Source organism: Triticum dicoccoides, chromosome 2B (genome assembly GCF_002162155.2).
Source record: "Triticum dicoccoides isolate Atlit2015 ecotype Zavitan chromosome 2B, WEW_v2.0, whole genome shotgun sequence".
In the NCBI taxonomy this organism is placed as follows: Eukaryota; Viridiplantae; Streptophyta; class Magnoliopsida; order Poales; family Poaceae; genus Triticum; species Triticum dicoccoides.
In genome coordinates this window covers 408,623,503-408,629,229 of record NC_041383.1, presented here as the reverse complement: position 1 = coordinate 408,629,229, position 5,727 = coordinate 408,623,503, and positions in this window count along the sequence as shown.

The following is a 5,727-nucleotide window of genomic DNA, read 5'->3' as shown; positions in this document are numbered from 1 at the left end:
GGTGGTATGCGGCGGCGGCGGCTTCGGCTTGGGGCTCGAGGGGGGGCCGGGTCTGTATTTAAAGGGGGGTGTGGTGGCTTGGGGGAGGGGGCAAGGCGGCGGCGGTGGGGACAGAGTCCCAGTCGGACTCGGCGATGGCGGCGCGGCTCCGCGCGGGAGACGGCGGCGGCGGGAGGCGGGCCGGCCTGGCTCGGCTGGGCTTCGGCCTAGTCGGGCGCGCGTGCGTTTTTTTTTAAACAATTCCGCCGAAACTAAGAAAATTACTAGAAAAATAAATAAAAATCTAAAAATGCCAAAATAAATTTTCACCGTCTAAATAAAATATTTAGAACAAGATGAACATTTTCTCGGCCCTAAAATGAAGTTTTGAAAAACGTGCAATTTTTCCTAAATTTAAATAAAATAGCAAAAACTCCAAAATAAACCGTATTTGATTTTCTTTTATTAAATCCTCAATATTTCTTTATTTTGGGAAAGTCATTTTATTCCCTCTCTCATACTTTTGTAATCAAAATAATTGAAGATATAATAAATAAAATCAAATGATCCTATTTTCAAAATTCGAGAAAACTCAAATATGAAAATATCGAAATCCCCAACTCTCTCCAAGGGTCCTTGAGTTGCGTAGAATTTCTAGGATCAGGCCAAAACAAAATAAAACATGATATGCAATGATGATCTAGTGTGTAACATTCCAAATTGGAAATTTGGGATGTTACAAACCTACCCCCCCTTAAGATGACTTTCGCCCTCGAGATTCGGGTTGGCTAGAAAATAGGTGAGGGTGGTCCTTCAACAGATATTCCTCTCGCTCCCAGGTGGCTTCATCCTCGGTGTGGTGGCTCCATTGAACTTTGCAAAACTTGATAACCTTGTTGCGGGTGACTCGGCTGGCATACTTGAGTATCTTGACTGGTTTCTCCTCATAGTTCAAATCACTGTCCAACTGAATCGCTTCCAGCGGCACTGTATCTCTTAGCGGTATATCAGCCATCTCCGTGTGGCACTTCTTCAACTGGGAAACATGGAATATATCATGAACTCCTGACAATCCTTCAGGCAATTCCAACTTGTAGGCAACTTCTCCCATACGCTCCAAAACTTTGTATGATCCTACAAAACGTGGCGCTAACTTTCCCTTAACTCCAAAGCGCTTAACTCCTCGAAGTGGAGATACTCGAAGATAAACTCTGTCTCCGACTTTGTAAACTGTCTCCTTGCGTTTAGAATCTGCATAGCTCTTCTGCCTGGACTAGGCTACCTTGAGCCTATCGCGAATCAATTTCACCTTATGTTCCGACTCCTTAATCAAATCCGGTCCAAACAACTGGCGGTCTCCAACTTCATCCCACGACAATGGGGTCCTGCACCTCCTTCCGTACAAGGCTTCAAAAGGGGCCATCTTCAAACTGGATTCATAACTGTTATTGTAAGAGAACTCCACATATGGCAAATTGTCGTCCCAACTAGATCCATAATCTAGCACACAAGCTCTCAGCATATCCTCCAAAATTTGATTGACTCTCTCGGTCTGTCCATCTGTCTGCGGGTGAAACGCTATACTGAACTCTAGCCTGGTACCCAAAGTTTCGTGCAACTGATTCCAGAACTTTGAGGTAAACTGGGTTCCTCTATCTGATACAATGCTCCTCGGAACTCCATGCAGACATATGATCCTGGTCATGTATATCTTTGCCAACTTAGCACTGGTGTAAGTGGTCTTCACTGGTATGAAATGAGCTACCTTCGTCAAACGATCGACTACAACCCAAATCGAGTCTTAGCCTGAACGAGTCATGGGCAATCCCGTAATAAAATCCATGCCTAGCTTATCCCACTTCCATTCAGGTATTGGCAATGGCTGTAACAATCCTGCTGGCTTCTGATGCTCTGCCTTTACTCTCTAACATACATCACAAACTACTACATACTCCGCAATATCCTTCTTCATTCCGGTCCACCAGAAAGTATCCTTCAAATCTAAATACATCTTGGTATTTCCTGGGTGAATCGAATATGGTGAATCATGGGCCTCTTGCAGAATCAACTTCCTGATCTCCGGGTCATTAGGCACATAAACACGGACTTCAAACCATAGGGTATCGTGCTCATCCTCACGAAATCCTTTAGCTTTTCCTTTGCTCATCTTCTCCTTTATGGAGGCAATCTCCTTGTCAATCTTCTGAGCTTCTCTGATCTTATCCATCAAAGTAGACTGAATCTCCAATGCTGCTACATAGCCTCTCAGAACTATCTCTAAACATAGCTCACGAAGGTCCTCGGCTAACTCCTTCGGTAACTCTCCGGTCATGATAGTGTTGACATGGCTCTTACGGCTCAACGCATCGGCTACTATGTTAGCCTTTCCGGGGTGATAATGCAATCTCATATCATAATCCTTGATGAGCTCCAACCATCTCCTTTGCCTGAGATTCAACTCCTTCTGTGTGAAGATGTACTTCAAACTCTTGTGATCCATGTACACCTCACAATGGTTTCCGATGAGAAAATGTCTCCAAGTCTTCAATGCATGCACTACGGTTGCTAACTCCAAATCATTAGTGGCATAATTTAACTCATAAGGCTTAAGTTGTCGTGGAGCATATGAAACAACTCTTCCCTCCTGCATAAGCACTGCTCCAAGTCCTCGGCGTGAAGCGTCGCAATACACCTCGTAATCCTTGCTCTGATCTGGCAGAATCAACACTGGCGACGTAACCAAACATTTCTTCAACTCCTGGAAACTAGCTTCACATTCCTCGGTCCATTTGAACTTGGTATCCTTCTTCAACAACTCCTTCATAGGTTTTGCAATCTTTGAGAAATTCTCTATGAATCTCCGGTAGTATCCTGCCAGTCCAAGAAAACTCCGGATCTCTCCAACTGCTGTTGGTGCTACCCAATTTGTCATAGTGACAACCTTGGTGGGATCTACTGCTATTCCTTCTCCGGATATGACATGTCCGAGGAATCCAACTTCTTTCAACCAAAACTCACATTTGTTGAACTTGGCGTATAACTGATGTTCTCTGAGTTTCTCAAGTACCAAATGCAAATGCTCCTTATGCTCCTCTTCATTCTTCGAGTAGACCAAAATATCATCAATGAACACTACGACGAACTTATCCAGAAACTCCATAAACACCTTGTTTCATCATGTTCATGAAATAGGCAGGTGCGTTAGTCAGACCAAATGACATAACGGTATACTCGTACAGCCCATACCTAGTGGTAAAAGCCGTTTTAGGTATATCCTGCTCTCTAATCTTCAACTGATGGTACCCCGATCGCAAATCGATCTTGGAAAATACCTTAGCTTCTTGCAACTGGTCAAACAAATCGTTGATCATCGGCAACGGGTACTTGTTCTTGATGGTCACTTCATTCAGTCTTCGATAATCAACAACCATCCTTAATGATCGATCCTTCTTTTCCACTAGAAGCACTGGCGATCCCCAAGGTGAAGAACTTGGGCGAATATAGCCTTTATCGAGTAACTCCCTAATCTGCTTCTTAATTTCCTCTAAATCTTGTGCGGGCATTCTATACGGTCTCTTAGATATCGGCCCTGTGCCTGGCAAAAGCTCAATCAAAAACTCAATGTCTCTATCCGGGGGCATGCCTGGAAATTCTTCCGGGAATACATCAGGGAAATCCCTCACCACTGGTACTTCCTCCTGCACAACTCCTGATAAGGAATTGACTTGCATCCTCTTCGGCTCATGTCTTGATACATACTTGATCCTTCTCCCTTCTGGGGTGGTAAGCAAAATTGACTTACTGGCGCAATCGATGTTTCCTCCATAGATCGATAGCTAATCCATACCCAGAATTACATCCAAACCTTGGGATTCCAAAATGATTAAATATGAGGGAAAAACATGCCTACCTATGCTCAATGGCACTTGAAAACATCCTCGACTGGCCATATACTCCACTCCTCGTGAGCTTACATAACATAGGTGTTCTAAGAACTTTGGTAGGAAGTTTATACTTATCCACAAATCCCCTTGATATGTATGAATGCAATGCACCAGTATCAAAAAGTATGATTGCAGTAAATGACTTAACCAAAAACTTACCTATTACTGCATCTGGCTGGGCTTCAACCTCCTCCACGTTAACGTGGTTCACCTGTCCCCTGTTGAAAGGGTTCGGCTTCTTCCCAGAGCTTCCATTGCCATTTCCATTCTGGGCTTCAGGACATTCATTGGCATAATGTCCAGTCTTCTGATACTTAAAGCAAGTGACTTGTCTCAGGTCCCTCTTAGCTGGAATTGATGGGTTGGTACGGTTCTGGCCGTTGCTTCCTCCATTACCATTCCCATTCTTGGGGCCATTATGATTATGCGAGCTACCTCCTCCATGGGTATGCTGAAAATGTCCTCCCCGTTTCGGGGTAAAACGTGGCTTCTGCTAGCTCCAGAATTGTACTTCCCTTGTCCATACTAACTCTTGCGGTTTTCAATCTGCTGCTGCTTCCCTTCAATCATAAGAGCACGGTCTACCAACTCCTGGTAGTTGTTGAAAGTTGCTACCATCAACTGCATGCTCAGCTCATCATTCAGTCCTTCCAGAAACTTCTCCTGCTTAGCTACATCGGTAGCAACGTCATCAGGGGCATAACGTGCTAATTTACTAAAGTCATCCACATACTGGCCAACTGTCCTTCCTCCTTGGTGCAAGTTGCGAAACTCACGCTTCTTCATGGACATAGCTCCTGCTGAAACATGGGCGGTACGGAAAGCCTGCTGAAATTGATCCCATGTGACATTGTCAATAAGATAAGTGGCTGTGAAATTCTCCCACCATGATGATGCGGGTCCTTCCAGCTGATGTGCGGCAAAACGCACCCTCTCCGCATCTGTGCATCCTGCAGTGGTCAACTCTCTTGCTGTCTTGCGGAGCCAATCATCTGCAACAATCGTCTCAGTGCTGCTGGAGAACACCGGCGGATTCAGCCTAAGAAAACGGGTTAAGTAATCAACAGGTGGTGGTGGTGGTGGGTTGTTGTTGTTGTTGTTCCCCTGATTCTGATTCTAGACTAGCAACTTCATCAAGGCATTCTGGTGCTGGATCAACTAAGTGAGCTCCGGTGGGAAAGCAAATCCATTGTCACGACCCGGAGGCATCTGAGGGTTTAGAAAAGATGAGAATATAGAAATAGAATGAGGTCTAGAGGGAAAACACTACCCATATGCACACGAGACAAATGCAAACAAAATCACTTCATTCAATGAAGCAAGGGCATACAACGGTCTATCTATCGTTACAAAAGTGCTCGGACTATACTAGATACATGGGGGAATACTACTACTGTTATGGTGGTCGACTAGAAAAACTGGTCCGATGAAGACTCCATGATATCGATGATGATGTAGTTCTCTGGATAGGTGCAATCTTCGTCTTCTCCTCCAGTTGCGGGAAATCCCATGAATACTTTTAGCTTCTTCTTCAGATCATCGTTCTTCTCCACTAGTGTTGCTATTTCCTCCTCATATCCATCGTGTGTAGACTTGAGTTCTTCTTCCAGTTCCGTGATCTTGGTCATGGCCTTCTTCAGATCAATCATGCCCGCGCACATCTGGTTCTCATGGCGACGAATGTGCTGGTTTAACTCTTGTATGATAGCTGCAATTGATCTATACTTCCTAGTACTGATCATCTCCCATTGATCATCTCTGCGCCCACAAATCTGGTAGATAGTATCCTTGAGATCCTTGTGGT